Genomic DNA, 12,590 nt, shown 5'->3' with positions numbered 1-12,590 from the left:
CTACTTATTCTCTCCCATCCACTACTCTATCTCTCTTACACACTTCCATTCCCCCTCACTCTCCCTTTCACTCCCTCTCCCACCACCTACTCTCTCTCTCTCTCACTCACTCTCTCCCTCTCTCTCCCATCCCCTACTCTCACTCTCTCTCTACCACCCCTACTTTCTCTCACACTCTCACACTCTCTCCCATCCCCTACTTTCTCTCTTACACACATCCCATCCTTCCTCTCTCTCCCTCTCCCACTCCCTCTACCATTGCCTTTTTTCTTTCTCTACCATCCCCTACTCTCTCTATCTCTCTACCCCCTCTCTCATTCCCTATTCTCTCTCTCTTTCACACACACACCCATCCCCCCTCTCTCCTCTCCCATCCCCTACTTTGTCTCTCACTTGCTCTCCCTCTCCCACTCACTCTCTACCTCCTACTCTCTCTCACATTCTCACTCTCACTCTCTCTCACTCTCACTCTCACACTCTCTCTCACTCTCACACTCTCCCTCTCTACTCTCTCTCTCTGCTACCGTCTACTCTCTCTCTCTCTTTCTCTCTTACACACATTTCCATCCCCCCTCTTTCCCCCTCTCCCACTCCCTCTCCCATCATCTACTCTCTCCCATCCCCTACTCTCTCTTGAGCTACTTTGTCTCCTCCCTCTCCCATTCCCTACTCTCTCTCATTCACACACATGCACTCCCATCCACCTCTCTCTCACTCTCCCTCTCCCACTCCATCTCCCACCGCCTACTCTCTCTCTCCCTCTTCCCCTACTCTTAATCTCTCTCTCCCAACTTGTACTCTCTCTCACACTTCCTCTCTCTCCTATCCCCTACTTTCAATCTCTCTGCCCCATCCTTTATTCTCTCTTTGCCACCCCTACTCTCTCTCACACTTCCTCTCTCTCCCATCTTGTACTCTCTCTGCCACCCCTACTCCCTCACACATCCCCTCTCTTCCATCCCAAACTCTCTCTCCCATCCCGTACTCTCTCCCCTCTTCCATCCCCTACTTTCTCTCTATCTCTTTCTCTCTCTCACACACACATATAGCCATTCCCCTACCCCCTAGCTCTCTCTTGCAGTTGCATTACAATTTAGGCCTCAATAGTATGTGTTCCCTATAGTGCACATGCGCTATTGAGAATTCAAATGGTTCTAATAGTGTGTGCATGCTATAGCATGTGCATGCTATAGGACACACATGCTACTGAAAGCTTTGCATTAAAACCAAGCCTAAGGCTTGGTTTTTCCTTGGAGATCCAACCCAGAGGTATGGAGTTTATAAATAGGTCAGAGATGTGTTTTCGAGACAAAATATAAAAAATGATTCATTTTTCTTATGTGCTCTCCTTCAAGATTCCTCGTGGTTGGATATCGATAAGATCAGGTTACATGACATTATAGGTCTCTATGTTAGCTATCTAACCATATAATTTTTTTTTTTTAATTTGAACTATTTCAAGCCTTTCATCTATAATTTCTTTTGAATGTATGTTCATTTTTTGTCAAAAACCACCATGTACTAATTGGGCTATATATTTTAGCTCATTCATCGAATTTTGCAACAACTTAGTTTTTTAGAAACTAGACTCCATTCTACACACTTTGAAAAAAAGAGTTTTGATTTTAGATTAGTTTTCAATTATTTCTAGTGGGAGCACACGGATATTTCATGCTTTTGGAATGTGTCTAGTTAAAAAATTCTTTTAAAAAAATACACATTATAAAATTACCCAAAAAATTTGGGATAAACTACATAGTGTTAAGTAACTTTTGACCAGAGTGATTAAAGAATTTCAAAAAAAAAGTTAAAATTTTAGGGGGGCCACACTTTGTACTGTGTTATATTTTTTTGGAATAAAAAATACCACTTTTGTGGCCCCCTTTTTTGAGGACCTAAAACTAAACCATTTTGGAAAAAAATTAGTAGTTTAGAAACTAGATTCAAAGGACTATGACTTTTGTTTTTGTCATATCTTAAAATTTTGAGCGTAACTATCTTCAAATTCTTGTTGAAGTTTAGAAATTGCTGATTTTAGGAAAAAGGTGTCCACTTATACCCCACTTTTGGCACCACAACTTGGTGCACTTACCCAGAGGTGGTATTTTTCCATGTTATTATTTATTTCTCTTATTACTTTTTCATAATAGATTTTTTAATGGAGTATTTTTAAATGATTATTTTTTCATATTTGATAAATTGAATTTAAATAAATAATATTTATTAATTTAATTTTTTTAAAATAGTAAATATAATGTTATTTCAATTGAAAATTATTAAATATCTAATTTATTCACATAAGATTATATTTTAAAAAATAATTTTATTATCGAGCACCTATTAGCTTATCGTTCAAGCACAAAAGCATGCAACTACTAATTTATCCCAGTATATCTCTCTCTTTATATATTTTTTATTGAAGTCATTCACAAACAAGTTTTAGGTACCCAATACAGGCCCATGCATGCTTAAAAGCTCTTCGGCTAACCAAGAACTAAGGAGGATCCACACACAATCTAACCTCATTCCTTATGATGTCTTCGAGCCTTGCACTTAGTAAAACTTGATCCCTGGTGGGCACTTTGTGAGTCATTCAACTTCACCAATAGACCAAGGGCCCTTTGGCATATCTCTATATTGAATAGTTGTTTATATAACAATTTGAGACACAACTCTACATAATATGCATCACTCAGATACTATCTTTGACCACCTCAAAATTTTCATTAAAGAATCTATAAAGTATATTTTACTAGCACACAACTATTCCATCATTTTATTTCCTTGATCTTATATGTGATGTATTCAATAGGCTCTTTAGATATTTCAGAACATTAGAATTAGTATTTTTTTTCACCGATTTTCTTGTCACTGTTTTGACCGATTTCAATTACATGGGGAGAAAATAATTTTATTTCACCTTTTCTAGCCTCCAACTACAGCCCATGCAACATCTATATTTAATTCCAAAATTCCAAAGTGTTTGTTTGGCAATTGGAATACAAATTGAATAGGCATATGTATATTATTAAAATTTTGAATGCTTTCTTTGGATGCACCAAATCAAAATTGGAATAGGAATAAAATTGGAAAATGAATTCCAATTTTGGCCCAAGAATGAGCATTTTCTTGTCCACCTAAATAGGTGGAATTGGAATACGTATTCCTATTCCAATTTTTTTAATTTTAGAAAACATAAATTTTTTAGTCTGTTAATTTCGAATCAAATTCTAGGTGAACCAAACAAAAATAGGAATACGTAACCCCATTTTCTATTCAAAAATAAGTATTCCAGAATAAGTATTCCAGAATAAGTATTCCTATTCCCATTTTTATATTCCCACAGCTAAAAAGTTAATTCACCTCATGGAATTTTGTGAGGGCACCAACACTTTTCCTTTTGGGCAGCCTAAGACAACCTCGCACAATCAGAACATTCTGACAGAAATCTTTGTCATAATAAACTTATCCACTCAATCAAATTTTATTTTATGCACCAATATATATTTAACAAATTTCATTCTCTCTCAACAGATTTTCAATTCATGTGTTGTTTGCAATCTGGTAATGGGCTTTTTTTTCTAGATGATTGGGATACCTGTAATTCGATTCTCCTTTTCCATCCTTGTGTACACCATGAGACTCACCAAAAATTAAAAACACAAGAGAAAAACCATAATTATTTGTTTGGATATCTCTTCTTTAAAAATACGATCTTTCAAAATCCTTCAACATTTAAATTAAAAATAATAATAGATTAAATTTGAGCCACGTATCACTAATCCCACACATTAGTGCTTATATTTTAACAAAAAATATCAAATAATGTTGTGATTGGCTTAGGGAAAATTACATTGGACCACTCCCCTTTTGGAGGCCTTGCAAGACCACTTATTTGGTTGGCCCAAAGACTCCAACAATAAAATATATGGAAAATTATGGAATATCTCCCTTACTATTCTAATATGGGAGATCTGGAAAGAAAGGAATAAATGAATATTCAATGACTTAGAACTTAGTGCTTCCTCTCCCCACAATAGAATTGAAGAAAGCATAACAAAAGTAGTGAATAGTGAGCTAAGCAAGATAGTAAAATCAAAAGGGACATTCATAGAATGGGGTGCAAAAACAAAAAAGAGTTGGCAACACTTAATCAACCCACCTTTAACATACAGTAAAAAGAATAGTTGAAACAAAAATGAGTGTAGGTGGGAACCTCCACTTAAAGGACGGATGAAACTTAATTTTGATGGAGCCTCAAGAGGAAGTTTGAGTAAAGCAAGGATTAGTTGTATAATCAAGTTAGACTCTGGAAATTGGATCATGAAAAGAGATAAACCCTAGGGAGTAGAAACTAACAACATTGTGGAACTAGAAGCTCTCCATGAAAGGATAAAATAAAGTCTTAGGCTAATAATCATAATTATCATCATAGAAGGAGACTCTCAAATAATTTTAAATGCTCATAGAAAAATAGAAAACACCGTAGTGGGTCTTAAATTCTAAAATTGAGAAAGTCCTTAACCTTATGGATAAGTTGGAGAAAGTAAGGCTAAATCACATTTACATGGAAGAAAAATCAAAAGCAAACCAACTGGCTAATATAGGAACAAATGGAGAGGATATATTACAATGAGTTGCTGAAACATCTAATATTGAAACATCATAATTCAAATTAGTTTCTTAACACATCCTAGCCTCTTCATCAACTTTCATCAAGTATGGCTATATCATGGTTTTATATAAAATTGATAACACTTTAAACACTCAACACATAGAGAATCAATAGTAATGAGAAAATAAAAAAGAAGGTAGTATCTTGTAATTATGTAACATATGCCTACTTTTTCTCACATTTTGATTAGCAGATGACATTTTTTCTCCCACCTTTCTAGATCTTTCCTGAGCACTGACAAGAGTATGCAATACTTGACTCTGGGTCTTTATCAATCACTTTTACTTTTGGCTAGTTAGGCATTATTTATCTTAGGTTTTAGGATGGATTTGAATATCAATCTGTATCATGCTTTAGAGGTTTTTACTATGGTATTTAGAAGAAGTTTAAGCCAATGAGATAGAATAGGATACTCAACCCTATAGACAATATGTTAAGGGTAGAGATTAGCGACTATTAGGTGAAGGGGTATTCAATTAAGATTATAGTTGGAGAAGTAATAGAAATATTGTACAAGAATTTTTTGGGTGTTTAATAAGGTAAAAAATTAAGAAATAGGAGATCATTCGGCTTTGTTACAATATATTTGACCTAGTTTGGCTGAAGGGCTTAGCACATGTGGTCTTCATCATAGATGATAAGCTTAGGGTTCCCCAACTTGAATTTTACATGCCTCATCCACCTAGTGGTTTAGAGTTAGCAGTCATACCCAAGCATCCCTCCTTGGTCAATCATGAAAACATTCATTTTTTCCAAGAATGGTCTAAGATGAAGGCCAATATTCACTTCCTTCTTCACTGGAGAGAAATCCTAGAGGACCAAAACATGGCTTGGCTCCTGCATTATCTTCAAATTTTTGATGCATACATCCAACCTAGGGTTGTATTTGAAGAGCTTGATGCTTTGGATCTCTGCTTGTGAAACTTGTATAAATCTAGAAGGGAAAGGATTGCCTTCATTTTTCCTCCAATCTCCAAGGCCAAATATCTGGATGAAGCTACTGAAATTATCATGGTGTCTTGGAAGATGGAAGGTGAGACCTAACTCAAAGCTCTCTTGGTATGATTTTTTAGGGATATCTTGTCCTAGTCTTTGGTTTTGCTCTCTGAGGCTACTAGCTTGGAGGTTATGCCAACATCTTTAGGGTTTTATCTATTAGAGTAATTAGATATTTCCTAATTAACTCTAGTTGCTTAAGCTAAACTTTAGGCATCTAATAATTAATTCTTTTATTAATTATTTTGATGCAACCTAGGTTAGACCTTTTTTAGGGTTTCAATCTCCTTTATAAGGATGATCTCTCATTGTAAACATTAATTTGAGATAATTCAGTCTTGATTATAGCAATCTCTTTTTTGGTTATCAAGAATGTCTCATCTATGGATCTAGCAATTCCTGCCTCCATAGATTTTTGCTTCTCTCTTCTGTAACAGGTTTTTGCGTGAAGGTGATTCTTGGGAGTTGTGGGGTTGATCATTCATCAACTTCAACATAGTATTAGAGCTCTAGATCTTCATGCCCCTATTTTATTCGTGAGAGATTTGGCATTGGATCTGACATTGGTTTTCAAATATGAGCTTTCAACATTTTTTATTGGATCTAGGGAGTCACTAATTTTCAAGGCACTTTGAGCAAAAATAGACATCACCGTTGAGCTCAAAGCACTCGAAAACCCCCATTTCCATATAAAATACATCTAACTTGGATGCTATTGAAATTTGAGGCAAAAAAAAAAAATTCATGCACAACGTTTTGCCTAGCATGAAAATCAAGATAATAGTTTTGAGTTGTTTGAAAGATGTTTTGTGGTTCTATGCTCTGTATTATTGGGTGGAGCACTGGTATATGTTCCCCCACTGTACCCTATTTGTGGCCCCGCGGTCATGTTTAAAATTGGAGGAGATTTGATTTTTTTTTAAAGGGGGGTTTTATTTGCCATGTACCCATCAAGCACAGGTCAGGATGTGCATGCAGTGTGCAACGTATAGCCACATGAGTGGGTTCCCTCTTTGTCAAAGTGGGGCAAGCTGCCAAAGTGGTGCAAGTGCTGCTTTTGGTGCATTCCTCTTCCCTCGCACCTCCGAGTGATATGACTCTTCTAAGTTTTTGGACCCCCTCCATTTAATTTTGGCCGCTGCATTGACCAGTGGGATCATGTGGACTCTAACTTATCTTTAGATGGTCATCTCGAGTGTTGATCTCAACTTGGAGCTTCGAGGTTGAGGATTTTAAGTGCACCCTTTCAAGCACTAGCATTTGCGGGCCTTGTCAAAGCATGATCTTGGGCCATGCACATTTGAAGGTCATATTGCAAGACCCTATGAGATGCCTTGATCCCTGCACTGGAATCACTCCAGAATCCGTGCATGGTATTTTGAAGAAGGACTTTGAGTCCTCTATCATCCCATGCATTTTGGGAAGTGGAGCATTTTTTGTTTTCTTTGTATGGTTCATGCAAGTGGTGGGATTTCCACCACAAGCTGACACATGGTGCCTAACAGCCTCTTCGGCCCCTTGACCATATTTTTTGGCAATAATTTCTCTTGGTTTGTACATCCACATCAGTGGGCTTCGTGTGCGATGGAGGGAGCTTTTATTTTTGGCTTGAGTTTTTTGGTGTGCCATGGTCGTGGTGTTCTCTGTCACCACATTTTACCAAATTTGGAGCTATCACCCATGGTTTAATGGAGATATGGTGGAGTTTTTTTTTTGGCTCCTCCCACATGCAAGGCTTGTGATTGTGTGCTTTCCCTCGGTCTGCATTTTTTGTATGCATTTGCCAGTTTTAGAGACCCTTTATGGTTTCTAGTTTCTGGGGGGGCTCTTGAAACTACTGGCAGCCTGGAAGACACGTCTTGCCTTTATGCACTTGTTGTTCATTGGGCCACATGTGCAGTTAGCGCTCTTTTTTTTTTTTAAAGTCCAAGTGTTTTGCCTCTGCCATGAGATGATGATGGTGCCACATCAACACCTATGAGTCTTGGAGTTGGGCTTGGTGGACACTTTATTGGAGTTGGACCTTTGTTTGTTTGAATACAGGAAGGTGACATTGGATTGCTGCCATCAGTTATTTGCATATGTGGAATTTCATTGGTCACAGTGCTAGGCCTCAATTTTTGATATAGTTAGGCACAGTTTTTATGTGATATTTTCCACCTTCATGGCCTATACTCCAATCTTCATTTTTTTGCTAGTTCTCTTTGGATGCACCACATCATTGGCTTTTTATGGTGGTTCAAACTCATAGTGCAATTTAATGGCCACCGAAACTCTTTTCTGGCTCCTACTAAAAAATCACATTGTTTTTACCGTGTGCTGTAGTTTTTATTTGCTTCGGAAACACCAATTTTTTCAACCAAAAAAATCTTTATATGGCAGATGTTTTTTGGCTACCAGATTTTTCTTCTAGCACCAACCCTTTGTCCAACATTTTGTTTCTGGTGGTTAGATAATTTTTCCAAGAAGGGTTATTTTCAAGCATTTTTTTTTTTGCCTTGACGACCATTTGATCGTCAAATTTGGGCTCGTCATTTGCTGATCTTAGTGCCATGTTAGTATTGCATCACTACTTCCTGTCACTTCCTTGGCCTCGATTTGGACCTACCTTTTCTTTTTCTCTCATATCTTGAGCATACGGACTCCATTTTTTGCAAATCAGATATTGACAGAAAGATGGTTTCGAGCCCGTCATAGTGGTATAGCTAGTTTTCAGTTTTGATGCCGTTTTGATAACTTTTTCTACTGTCAAATTCTAGAGTTTAGTTTTGCACTCCGACAGACATATCTTGAGCATCTGATCTCCAATTTGGGAATTTTTTATATCATTAGAAAAGTCTTTCCAACCTCTTTTCAATGATGTTGGTTGTTTTTCCAAAATCTGCTCCAGGCACATTCTATTTAGTCTTCTACACTTTTGCATTCTGATGGATAACTTGGTTGTTTCAGGTCCGAGGATCAATTTCTTTGCTTTAGATGATTCGTCATGACTTGTACTATCTATTGTATTAGTCTTATATCTCTTCTAGTCTATTTAGACATCATTTGTATACATTCTTGCAAATGCACTGAGATAAAGTGTCATACTACATATGTATTTTCGTTTTAGTTGTTTGCATTTGTTTGCCTTCTGATTCGAGTAGTGTCATCTGAGGACACTCATACAGATTATTGTATTCTTGGGATTCATTATATCTTGTGCCTTATTATACATGCACTACTTTTATAAAGTGTCATGGGGGGGTTGATGTTTTGCCTTTGTTTTCCATCTTCCTTTGTCCAAGTGAGTGTCCCTTCCATGACATTAGCCTCATGACGTGTCTGAGATTGATCACCTCAGTACACATTTATGTACTTTTTTGTGCATCTTGATCATGGTTCCTTAACTTGCAGTTCTTTTGGCCCACTTTCTCAATTGCTTGTCACCTCATCTTGTCTACATTAGGGGGGAATTCTACTGTTGTTTCTCATGCTTCCTTGGTTTGATTGATCAACTCTTTAGGCTTTGTTTTTTTATATCATCTGTATTTTTGAGTTTAGTTTTTTGTCTCTTGGTTCGATGCAGATTACAATATTCTCTACCTGGTAAGGTTCTATTTTAGTGGAGGTTCTTCAAATCAACAATCATCTTTCGACAGAGCTCTGCAACTTTTACATGCTTCAGTGATGTTCTACGTGATCATCTTTGTTCCTATCTTCTGGGACATTCCCTAGTTTGGAGGCTTCTTCAGTCCTTCACTAGTTTCTTTTAACATGTTTTCCATCTCTTTTTGGAGTAGAGGTTTTCCCATGTGGTTTTCTCTATTTCTTCTCTTTACAGAGATTTGGTTGTGCTTGGGTTCCTCATCAGGCTTTGTTTTTCGGGACCCATTTCTTCTTTTAGTAGTAGTTTCTAGGTTTTTAGCAACTCCCTAAGTTTATCTTAAGGGGGGGTGTTAGAGTAATTAGATATTTCCTAATTAACTCTAGTTGCTTAAGCTAAACTTTAGGCATCTAATAATTAATTCTTTTATTAATTATTTTGATGCAACCTAGGTTAGACCTTTTTTAGGGTTTCAATCTCCTTTATAAGGATGATCTCTCGTTGTAAACATTAACTTGAGATAATTCAATTTTGATTATAGCAATCTCTTTTTTTCTTATCAAGAATGCCTCATCTATGGATCTAGCAATTCCTGCCTCCATAGATTTTTGCTTCTCTCTTCTGTAACAAGTGTTTGTGTGAAGGTGATTCTTGGGAGCTATAGGGTTGATCATTCATCAACTTCAACATTATTAATTGATGAAAGGATTTCTAGCTCTGGTCTTCTAGTTTTTTGTTTCTATTGTCTCACTTATTAATGTTTTGTTTGTTAATTTTAGACTTGATAATGTCTTAGTTTGTAACTGACACATGGGGATACAGCCCAATGTTGAGATCCTAATCTAGGCAGCTATAATTTTGGTTTCCCTAGGCCATGTAGAAATAGAGGATGTTTTGGTTTATAGGAGTTAAAATTGCAAGACATCCCTTGCTTACAGAGATCTATAGCTACTATACAATCCAAGGTTCTATTAAAAAACTCGGTTGATATAGTAAAGAATAGGTGTATATTTTCTTATGATCAATTAAGATGCCTCCAAGTTCTGGTGTAAAAAAATGTATATGAGTGTTTGTGTTATTAGTCTTTTTGCACCAATTATTAAAAGGTTCCCTAGATTATACAGAAGCATTCTACCAAAGGTAGGTAACTGGTAAACTCCAAAAAGATGATTAATGGAAAGGTTGTTTAACCTAATATAAATAATTTATAGACTAACCTATACATTTTATTTGCAACTAGGCAACATATTTGGGAAAACTTCAAGGGGTAACTCCATCAATAACAATAAGAATGGGTTTTAACATCCAACATCCAAACTTACTCAATCTACAATTGTGCTAAAATTCTAGTTGATTAATCCTTTATCAAACTTGGTGTCATCATAGTAAGTTAACTTTAGAAATGTTGATCATGCAAATTTTTTAGTCATTCATAGGTGCATTCAAACAAATTTATACAGATGATATTAATTGTCAAGTAATTAAAAAGGTACAATTCATAAGAAAATTGTAAAAAGAGTACTCTCAAGTGTAGCAAATTAAAATCTAATAAATTTTAAATTGAAATAGTGTTGGTCAGCAGTAGGGACTTATATAAAGATTTCTAAATACGATCAAATCTAAATAAAATGATATTTGGTAAACAAAGTTAATACATGATTCAAGTACTAACATTTAACATTGAGTGTGAGGTGTGGTAAGATGCAAATAAATAGAATATGAAGACAACCAAATGGGATATTGCCATAAAAAGAAGTTTCCTCCAAATTTTATCCTAGGATTACAAAATTGTTATCCATTCCTTCCATATTAGTAAGAGAAGATTGCACCTCAAATCCTTTATTGTATTTAGACATTTGAATAAAAAAATATATTAATGGCAATACTTGACCTTGATCAAAGACTTTTAAATTGGGGTATGCCCCTTTTACAATTGTATATCTAGAAAAGGACTTCAGTCTAGGGCACGACTAAAGGTTTTCTTCTCCGTTCTTTCCTACTGGTGCTTGTTTGAATGGAGAATCTTTTAAAGTTTATTTCATTAATATATATCATAAGGTTCTGGTCATTTATCAATTAAAAAAAATAGAGAGAGAATAAACTAGCAGTTGCAAGCTTTTGTGCTTGCAATGTTGAGCTAATAGGTGTTTACTTTAAGTAAAATAAAATTTAATTTTGTAATAAATCAAATAAATAATAAAAAAATTATTTAATTTGTTATATACTTATAAATTATCATTTAAAAAATATTCTCATAAAAATCTATTATGAAAAAATAATAAGAAAAAAATATGAAAAAAATAACACGTATAAAGTGAAGCAAAAAATATAAACTGAAATTAATTATAAAAATTAAAAACTAAACTAAGGGAAGTCATAGTGCTTCACCTTTCTGAGCATCACCTATATCTAATGACTCCTAAGCGTTCTATTTATTATCATGAGAGATGGATTCTTGTAAATCACTACCCATTAAACATGAGTCACTCTAAAACTACATAGTTAAACCCTAATAACAATATCATAATTTAACTTGATGTGGAAAAATATCTCCTACTTATTAATTTAAAGTCTATTAGCTTAAATATATGAATAAAATCATTTTACACATGCGCACGCGCGTATCTATGTATGTATCTATAATAACAATTCCAACAAATATCATATTGGCTAAACTAAAAATTAATATCTAAATGAAATATTATACTAAGTTAAAAAATAAATCAAAACAAGTTAAAAACTAAAACTTCAATCATGCAAATATCTTAATCGCTAATCCTATTCACTAAACTCAAAATTAATATTTAAAGTAAAAAATTAAACTAATTTTTAAAAAAAATTAATTAATTAAACTTTAAAAAATAATTATAAAAATTAAACTATTATAAAGCCTATTGACTTAAATATATGAATAAAATAATTATATTAAAAAAGTCTCAAAAAATTAATATAAATAATTATTATGAGAAATATAAAAATATAGTAAAAAAAAATGAACTCCTCCCACAAATATCCTATTGGCTAAATAAGTGGAGATAGCAACTAATTGATTTTCTAATAAATAGAAAAAATAAGAGTTCAAAGTATAGGTTAATTTATAAATTAAATACAAGAGTTAGAAATGGAGATAAATAAATATATAAGAAAAAATAAGAGTTAATAGTGTAGATAATAGCTAATTAAATTAAATAAATAGGCAAAAAAAGAGAGTTAAAGTTGGAGTGAGATAAAAGTGGTCAAAAAATAATTAAAAGTAAGGGCTAACGGATATCCGGTCAAAGGCTATCAGTTTTCCAACCAAAAAAATAATTTTATAGGAACAAAGTTCTCACATAT

Source organism: Cupressus sempervirens, chromosome 4 (assembly GCF_028749045.1).
Source record: "Cupressus sempervirens isolate cs-2001-9-10 chromosome 4, ASM2874904v1, whole genome shotgun sequence".
NCBI lineage: Eukaryota > Viridiplantae > Streptophyta > Pinopsida > Cupressales > Cupressaceae > Cupressus > Cupressus sempervirens.
The sequence above is the reverse complement of the archived record's forward strand: the minus strand, read 5'-3'. Positions refer to the sequence as shown.